Genomic DNA, 10,051 nt, shown 5'->3' on the forward strand with positions numbered 1-10,051 from the left:
GTTCTGCATCAATATGTCACAGTACATATTGGCATTCATGGTTCCCTCAATGAAATATAGCTCCCCCGCCCCACCATCCTCATGCAGCCCCGACCATGACACTCCCACCACCATGCTAGACTGTAGGCAAGACCACTTGTCTTTGTACTCCTCACCTGGTTGCCACACGCACTTGACCCATCTGAACCAAATAAGTTTATCTTGGTGTCATCAGACCACAGCATGGTTCCAGTAATCCATGTCCTTAGTCTGCTTTCTTCAGCAAACTGGTTTGCGGGCTTTCTGTGCATCTCTTTAGAGGAGGCTTCCTTCTGGACACACCATGTAGACCAGTTTGATGCAGCATGCGGCGTTTGGTCTGACACTGACCGGCTGACCCCCCACCCCTTCACCTCTGCAGCAATGCTGGCAGGGCCAATTGGACATTTTCACTTAGGGTGTACTCACTTGTTGCCAGCCGTTTAGACATGTGATATCTTCCATCCCATCTTTTAGTGATGGATTCGGACAGAAGCTCTGAAGAGGTAGTACAGACTGAGACTCCACAGCTGAGGGATAAGGCTGAAGGATTTGACAGATTGCACTCAGGCTTCATTATTTACTGTATCTCACAGCCACTACGTTTGTCTCGTTTACCAGCTCGGACAAGGTCAACCAGCAGTCCGCTCCACTCAGTCCTGAACTGGTTGGCTCCAGTCAGACGCCATCGCCTCCGATCACACACAGGTTGGTGATGCCCCCTTCTAGGTTGCGAGCTGCCATCATACGACCCTCTCTGCTGCGGAAGTCCTTGCAGCGGGCACTGCCTATGACCGTACCTCCCTAACAGGTAAAGAGGAGAAGCTGTTTTTGTAATATGTAATAATGCAGTGATTACTGACATTTAACTCTGCAATGTTTTCCACAACAGTTATTAATATTAGCCCTTAAATATTAATCTAGAGGGATGTGGATCAGGGCAGCTTTATGACACTGTGGTATTAGACTCATTTAGATGCCTTGAAGTCACATCAAGTGAAAGTGCATCGTGCTTTCAGTAAATGCGGTCAGCACTTTAGAAGTGATACCCTAGAAATTTGCCATGGCCCGTTCCCACTCCAGTGCTCAATTTCACACACTTCATGAATCTTAGCATGTGATTCCTTCCCACTGCTAGGCCTCTTTATTTAGACAACAGAGGTGACAGAAATAAATGTGAATTACGAGCGTGGCAGTATTATTGCATCTTCAGTCACAGGACCGAGGTAGCCATTTAACATAGTCACTCAGAAATCAGTTTCTCATGAGCTCAGAGCTTGTGAGACGCCGGAGAAAGTTCTTGACTCCAAGTCAAGTAGGTGTGTTAAAGGTTAAAGGACCAGTTCACCCAAAATAACAACAAAATTAATTTATTAATTTTTTTAGATATCCACCTGCTTCTGCTGCCCAGATACAGTGGAGTAGAATTCAAAAGTGTGAAAACAACAGTGTGTGTTTCCATATCAACGTGTTCTGTGAGTCTGTACTTCTACTACAAAATGTCACTGTTACTGTTTTTCCGTCTTGTGAAAAGGTAGAATATAGTCTCAGTCGAAAATGTAAAACGCAAGTCTCAAAACAGTACAAGTGACACTGTAGGGCTTGTGCATTACATGGCAATATGTATTTAAAATGGCCAATGCATTGCGACCGACAAATGTCTGTCAGGGTCAATGTCAGCAGTATCAGTCCCTGTTAGTTGTGTGTTCAGTTTTTTTTTTATTAGTATACATTTTATTGAAAGAAAAATTTTTGCTACTGAACTTTTTAACTGTATATTTAGAGCTGTGAGCACTATAAACAAGCAGACATCTCAAGGTGTGGATCTCTCAAAACCTGGACAAAGGACAGGCTGAGAAATTCTTTGGGAATTAAATGGCAACCTTTTATTCACTTTTTCACTTAAACCCACTTGGGTGGAGGGAAGGGACTGGGGAGAGTGAAAATAGCCTACGTGCAGTGTGGGAATTATGCTTCTGAATTTCCCTTTGTAATACTTTAGTACATTTAGTTACAGTAAAAGTATGTCAAGGAATGTGGTAATGTTGTCGGATCTCAATGATGTCTGTTAAACCTGTATTCCTCAGTGAAGAAATAAACAAAAAAATAATATACCAAAACTATTTGCAGGGCTACAAACTAGTAAAGGTATGTGAATTAAAAAACAACAATAAAACTGAACCCTTAGTAACATAATTAAACACCACAAGTCTTTCACACTTGAACATTTATGCATATTTTAGTTTCTACTACAAAAACAGTGTTTGGCTCTTGTGGGTGGTTTGTATTGTTTCAGTCTGTGTTTCTGTGTGCGTCTACTCGGCTGCAAATCACTCACCAGCTGAAGCATCATGGACACGCTCTCCCATGTGGCGGGGCGAATGTGGTCTCCTCCATCCACGAGACCCTGGTAGCCCTGCAGCACACGTTAACATGGTGGTAATGGTAAAGACCCAGTCAGACACAGATATGCCTATTGTGCTGGTTTAACCCTGCAATGCGACAAAATACTATTTTCTGTCTTTCATATGTCATAATGTACAAGTCTCTCCTAAGATTAGGAGTCTCAGTGATGTATTTAATTTCAATAATTATTACTTGTCAATGTACTGTAGCCTCTATGGTACCTCATGCACAAAGAAGACTTTGGCTCCGGTGTAGAGGCCGACTCTGACTGTGGCTCTCACAGCAGCGTTCATACCTGAGACACACAAATGACATGATTTGTGATGACTGAGGCCCTGATCAGACAGGCCGCCATTTTCCAGTGAGAGTTATCTTTTTCCTGTAATTTTCTACATACAGTGGGCGTTTCCATGCTCCTCATGCACTATAGGCATCAAGTTTCAGACACCTGTTTTAGGTCCAATATACTCAGGTTCTATTTATCACTGCCTGCTTAAGACATCTAGACCCATCTTAACCTTTAAGTGATGTGACCTGCACTGTACATTCGCAACAGATGAGACTAAAATAGCCAAAGGACAGGGAAAGGACAAAACTTTCTTGTACAAACTGGTTCCTGGATGTCCGGTACACTAAAGGCCACAGTGTGAGCTTCTGTTGTAGCAGACTGGCACGTTGCAGCTCTTGTTTCACCAGACAGCAGCTGTGGAGGGGGGACATTTCTCTCCTCCATACCAGAAAAAGGTCAGCGCCACTAAAATTAGCCCCAAAGAAGCAAAATAAGATGCCACTTGGGCGGATAAAGCCTCTACACAAAGGGTTAGAGTCAGGTTTGGAGAGCAGGATCACATAGGAATATGAGATGAATATGAGACATCATCCAGCTGGACTTCAAATACAGTTGATGGAGAAGTTGTGTACAGGAGCTTAATGCCAATTTGTAGGTTTAACAAAGGATGACATCTTAACCAACTCTCGGAATGATTTGTAAAGTTTATCATCTTAATCTGCTACACTATTTTGACCAACTGTGAGAGTTTGAGATTTTTCTGTTATTTGTAAGGACATCTGAAGCCTTGCTGGACATACATCAAACACTGGTGGTGTTGTGAATCCAAGACGTACTCTTCTTATCATGCAGCCAAACAGCCATCAGCCTCTGACAGCTGGCCTTCAACTGTGCCACTCTGAAATCTTGGAAAAAATGCTGCTTGTCCTTTCTGTCTTTGGCTCCTGAACATACTTAGGGTGTCATGCAGTCAGAGCATTAACATGATACTTTATTGGCCTCTGTAACAAGGAGCCAGGACTTCTACAGCTGGTTGGGATTCAGCGCTCAGAAACATCAGCAGGGAAGATGCTGTCCAACAGCTTTTACCCTCTCTGTAGTGACTCACTTTGTGTCGCAACAGTTCAAAATAAAGTCGTGATAAAATAGCAGAGCCTCATCCTCTGCTTACCTTGGGCGTCCCCTCCGGACGTCAGCACGGCAATGGAGCGTCCAAGCCCCATCTTTGTGGGGTCAGTGGTCGGTTGGAGATCCTTGGACATGTTTCTAGAGGAACTGGTGGGCACGACGAAGGGAAAAGAAAAGGAGAAAGAACAGAGCGCAGCTGCTCTTCCTTCACTCTCTGCAATTAATGGGAGGCACAAGTAAAGGCCACAGGCTTTATAGGCTACTGTTTGTAATCCTGCCCAAGCCCCCTCCCACTGACACCCATCACTCACTCACACAACTCCACTAAATATACACCAGGCCCAGCAGCCACCTGCAGGGGACATTCACACACGGGAAACAATGCACATAACACTCATGTGACAGTTTGAACGCATATCATATGAGTTATTTCCAATGAATACATACAAAGCAACAAAATAATGAAAATTGTCACTTTGTTAAATCTTGTCACTTCCTGAACAAAAGAATGAAGACTCCTGAACTCAGTTTGTCAATTAATAAAAATCTTAAACTTAATTAAATTTGAATTTTTCAGAGTCGAGCTAATTCAGCAACAGGGTGTATTTCACACGTTCTGTGCTGTATGTAGTACCAATACTGTCCTCTCTAAAACGGGACACTGTGTTGCACGAGTTAACATGAGACTGACATGTGCATCCTTCCAGAAAAAGGCTAGAACTCTACATCTGGCCCAGAGGCAATCTAGGGAATGCAAGACAATACGGCATTTCTTGTTTCACGCAATAAAGATGATCATTTCCACATCTTAATGCTGAGGAGTTTGTGTGAGTGTCGACAACATTGCATAAGACTAAAATAAAGTGAAAAAAAATAAATTTACTATAATATAAAAGAGAAGAGCAGCAAATCCTGATGTTTAAGTCCATCGACTAACTGATGAATTCTTTCAACCTGACTGTTGGTCATTAGTATGGGTGAAGCTCATAGACTTTCCTCAGACTTTTGAAAGACGTTATAAAACCGTTTTCACAGGGTGATTAGTGCTCCTCATTACTGCATGTGTTAATCCAGTGGGATGCCTGTTAAATAATTTCAAGAGCTGACAGAAAGTATGACAGTAACATATATAAATTTATTATAAACACTGTACATCAACAACATTAATCAATCTACACAGGAAGAATCTGATGTGTTAAAAATAAAATGAAAATAACATTGCTTCGAGCCGCCCTAATCTATAAGTATACTATAGCTATAACACTGATCACAGCCAGAGTCTGCATTGACTTTATAAAACATTTATTTTTCCAACATTTAGCTTTTTATTCTCGTCATAAACATTGTTTCTAATAGGCGTACATCTACATTGACGACAAACCACAAACATGAGTGTGTGCAGTGTAAAAGATGCATTACTTAACTCAAATAACCTCCATTTTCTTTAGAAAGCATCTACAGACAGTAGTCATAAATAATGAGACCATGGGGATTGATGGGTTTCTAAAAGAAACTATACTAGCAGCATTCTTTGGACTTGTAAGGTCAGCAACAACAGTGGGACAAACATCAGTTCCATTACAAAAAGTCTCATCAGTACACCAGAGCAAGCTTATCCACAGGAAAACAAATACTGTACTTGTAGTGCAGGTTATCTCTCCTGCAGTGGAGAGCTGTGGCCAGATGAGAGCTCGCAGCCAATTGGAACAAATCTCTGGAAAAACAAAAAAAAGATAAATATTTATATTAGCTTTCATATGTGTGACAGAAAATATTCCATGATTTTTCAGTTTTAAAGCGCTATGTGCGGTGTTGGACGTCACTGTCAAACTAAATGTAATAACTAAATATAACCTGTGTTGTGAATGAAAAGACTGGTTCATTTTATAAAGGAATAAGCTTATTTGCTTTCTTGCTGGGAGTTAGATTAGGAGATTGATACCATTCACTTGTCTCTACAGTAAATATGTAGATTGGTCCAGAAGCCAAAGTAAAAACAAAAGAAACACTAAAACTCACTAATCTGTACTAAAGAAGTGTAAAAACAATTAGTAGTTGAGAATATGTGCATTACCAAAAAAAGTATTCCTTTAAACAATTTATCATGATTTTTGTTCAACACCTGCAGTGCTGTGATAATGCAGGCCGTTATTCATCACCACCACATCTGTTTGTTTGTTCGTTCCTTCGGTAGTTGAAGGAATGGCAATGCCAGTCAGAAAGTCTGTCCATTCAACATTTTAGGAGCAAGTTATCTCAACAACTACCATCCAAGTACCATGACTGATTTATTAAAGAACAATGCTGTAACGTAAGAATGATTTCAAAAATAGACATGTTAATATTTAATTAATTAATTCAAATGCAAAGTGAGTGAACAGAAGAAAAATCTAAATCAAATTTGGTGTGACCACCCTTTGCCTTAAAAAAAAAACAAAACCATCAATTCTTCTAGCGACACTATCAGATGCCTCCCTGATGGTATTGCATGATGAATAAGTGTCTGCCTGTACTTCTCAGCATTGAAGAGACAATTAATTCTAACCAAATCCCCAACTCCGTTTGTAGAAGAGCAGCCCCAAGCTTGCAAGGAACCTCCACCATGCTTCACTGTTGCCTGCAGACACTCATTCTTGTACTGCTCTCCAGCCCTTCAACGAACAAACTGCCTTCTGCTGCAGCCAAATATTAAAATTTTTGAGTTATCAGTCCTGAGCACCTGCTACCATTTTTCTGCTCCGCAGGTCCTGTGTTTTCATGCGTAGAGTTGCTTTCCCTCGTTTCCATGTCGGAGGTTTTGCTTTTTGGCCGCAAGAAGACCACTTCTGACTGGACTTTTCTGGACAGTAGATAGGTATACCAGGTTCTAACCATTTACAGCAGCTCGGAGCTGATGGCACTGCTGAACGTCTCCCAATCGCAAAGGGAAGTAAGCATGATGCGTCTTTCATCTGCTTCAGTAAGTTTCCTTGGCCGACCACTGTGACACCTCTATGGTCCTCACGTTGCCCATTCTTTGTACTTCTTCAAAACAGCTTGGACAGCACATCTGGAAACCTGTCTGTCTTGAATTTTCTGCCTGGGAGAGACCCTGCTGATTCAGTATAACTAAGATAGTAAGGTAGTTTGGAATTTGACATCAGGTCAAAATTTCTCCAATACTTCCCATCAGCCTCCGCTGTGCTTTGTGTTTAGTGCCAATTACAAAATGTTAGCATGCTAACATGCTTAACTGGGATAGGGAACATGGTAAACTTTATATCTGATAAACATCAGCATGTTAGCATTGTCACTGTGAGCATGCTGATGTTAGCATTTAGTTCAAATGCTGCAGCATGTGCCCAAGTCCTACGTTACATTGTCAAGTCAGTTTTATTTATACATAGCCTACATCATGGCTGTAGAATCGTAGTTTTGTTCATTGTTTTGTATTTCGTTTGGTATTGTTTTTTATAACATATATGCTGTTTAATAACATTGTTATATCGCATTGACATGTATTATTTTGTCAGTTGGTCAGAAAATTTAACTTATGCTGGTCATGTGTCCTTTCGTATACTTTTTTCTTTTTCTTTAAAATATATTTTGGGGCATTTTTGCCTTTATTTTAAAAGAGACAGGACAGTGGAGAACAGTAGGAAACAGCTCCCTGTTTCCTACTGTTGTCCAGAGATAGGGGCGTCACACAGCGAAAAGTCGCAGGCTGGACTCAAACTCGGCCCGCTTTAGTAAGGACTCAGCCTTGTACAGGGGCGAGCGCTCAACCAAGCGTTAACCACACTCCATCCTTTCATATACTTTATTGACTTTAAAAAAATATTCTGGCAGTTATTTAACATACACAGAGCACCATTAATACTGCTTTTCTGTACATGTACACTGTCTGTGGTGTGGTGTACTCACACAGGACTCTTCCATGTGCAGAATGGAGGCCAGGGGGTTTCCACAGCGGGGCAGAAGGGGGGAGAAACCTGGGAGCAGCCAGGGCAGACACTGAGGTGTAGGTGGCCACCTCCTCGTCCATACGTAGCTCCTCCAGAGAAGAAAGGTGCTTACGCAGCATCGCCACTGCAGGATTCAGAGCACAAGTCTTGTGAACAATGAGGTCTGTAATAGAAAAAGTCACACTTCACAATTGTTCATACGTGCAACACTAATAATCAGTAATACCTCTGTGCAGACTTTGAACAGAAGGTTTGATCCGACAGGTTGGTTCTGACACGGATGATGTCTCTTCATCTACGGGGCCATGATGCTCGTGATGGGCGGAGCTCTCCGGTTTCTCAAAACGTGGGGCTCTGAACAGCTTTTTGCCAGTTGAGAAAAAAATGACAGACTCTCTTTGCAGTGCCTGGAAGAATGGCTGTCCTCCCACAGCCCCCTGCTCCTTCTCCTCATCGCTGTCGGCTTTGCTCGTCTCTTCCTTTTCTTCACTGTTGGTTTCACACTAGAGGAGTGAGGGAGGACACCAAACAGCATGCAGTGATTTTATAATAAATAAATAACAACAGCTTAATTCAACATGGACCTCTGTATGTAAGGTTTGAACTTCAGTTCAGTCCTTACAGTTGTGCCTTGAACTGGGAGCAGCTCTGCTTGTGTCTCTGGATCTTTGACATTGGTTCTCTGCTCGTCTTCTTGATCATCAAATAATCTCTGGACAACCTCCTGCTAACAAACAAGAAAGTCACATAAATTATGATACAGAGCAGAGTACGTCTATTTCCAGTTAACAATATACGCTGCGACGGTAGTAATAAACTGCTTGGGATCAAAACTATCATGTTATACATACTTTTCGTCTGGGGGGTATTTTAGTTATTTTATATTAAAATGCATCTTTTAATGCGACTGTGGTGCAGCATCATCACCAACCTTTAAAATTTGCAATCTTCTCTTCAAATGCTGACTGATACGAAATTAACACCTTTAGCAATCAAAACCTTGGTGGGGTTGTTTTAAGAGTGAAATGCTATTTTGACAAAAGCTATTAGCCAATACTGTTGTAGATGTTTAAACAGTTCTCTCTCCCACCAACAGATTCTACAGGGAGGACCATTACTTATGTATGTTTCTGAAACATTGCATCCATTTAGTATCGCTAGACTGAAAATATAAAAATGATCAAGCCTTTGTTATAGATACCTTGAATTTATTAAAGACCCTTCAAGTACTTTTTACACCCCGGCTACTTTGACTATGCCTGAAATTGAATCTATACATACAGATCATGTGGTTGTAAAGCACTTTCCAGAACAGATTTGTGTAATAGCTCTCTAGACATGCTCTTACCTCCTGGCGCGGCTGAAGGCTGGTTTTGCAGCTCTGCAGCCCAGGACTGCTGCTGTACGGTGACTGTTGTGTCTGCAGATGCCATTTCTGAAAAACAGCAGCATCATGAGATGAGGGAGTGACTGTGAGAAACACTATGTACCAAAGAGACAGAGTGTGAACATACAATACATGCATACTGACCATAGCAGACATGGGCTTATGCCTGGTGTTAGGGACTCTCTGTGGAGTCCATTTCTTCTGCGGAGTCTCTTTGAGTGCTACTGCTAAGGATAAAACAGCCGCGTTACATCAGGGTAAAAGGACAGATAAGGATGAATTAGGTTTTTATAAGATGAGAACAACGATTCTGCATCCTACCTGCTGATCCTCCTGTCGCCTCTGCACGATTCTTTCTAACAGGCACTCTCTGAGCCTGAAAATGGAAACACAGTGAATGTAACTGTTTTAAAAGCAATGTAATAAGCTACATTAGGTACAAAAACGTAGGAGAGCTGAAGGGAAAACATGTTTAATGTACACATACTTTGTAGATGGAAGTCTCTCTGCCTGATGGACAGACAGCGTTTCGGGGTGTGGCACCCACAGGCCCCCCACACTTCACTCCCTCGTTCTGCAAGATACTTTGCAGCGCAGCTTGGTCTGGGGAGAACTGCACCGACTTCATTAATCCTATAAGAATGGAGCATAGACTCAACAACATGCAAAGACAAATTAATATGTTTGTAATTTAACTTTATACACAACAAGGTTGTGTATAAAGTTAGCTTGCTTCTCTTAATTTCTTGTTGTCACAAGACATCATATTTGACTTGCATCTGTATTCAGTTGTTGATAGTGTAACAGAAATAACTCACTTAAAGCAATAGTTAAGCAATTTAAGAAATATTTATTTGTTTTCTTGCTGAGAGATAGATG

At 41.4% G+C, this 10,051-nt stretch overlaps 1 long non-coding RNA gene and 1 pseudogene across 1 annotated transcript; both read right to left on the reverse strand.

Moving 5' to 3' along the window:
• Positions 1-155: 155 nt before the first annotated feature.
• LOC119915241 lies at positions 156-4,077 on the reverse strand (annotated as a pseudogene).
• Positions 4,078-4,954: 877 nt separating this feature from the next.
• On the reverse strand, positions 4,955-7,805 carry LOC119915240. Its single transcript, XR_005446925.1, has 2 exons — positions 7,745-7,805; positions 4,955-5,555 (listed from the first exon to the last, which is right to left on the reverse strand). It is a non-coding gene; the product is annotated as an uncharacterized LOC119915240 (long non-coding RNA).
• Positions 7,806-10,051: the final 2,246 nt, after the last annotated feature.

Source organism: Micropterus salmoides, unplaced genomic scaffold, assembly GCF_014851395.1.
Source record: "Micropterus salmoides isolate LMB-PRFRI ecotype aquatic unplaced genomic scaffold, ASM1485139v1 Ms_hic_scaffold_2007, whole genome shotgun sequence".
Lineage (NCBI taxonomy): Eukaryota > Metazoa > Chordata > Actinopteri > Centrarchiformes > Centrarchidae > Micropterus > Micropterus salmoides.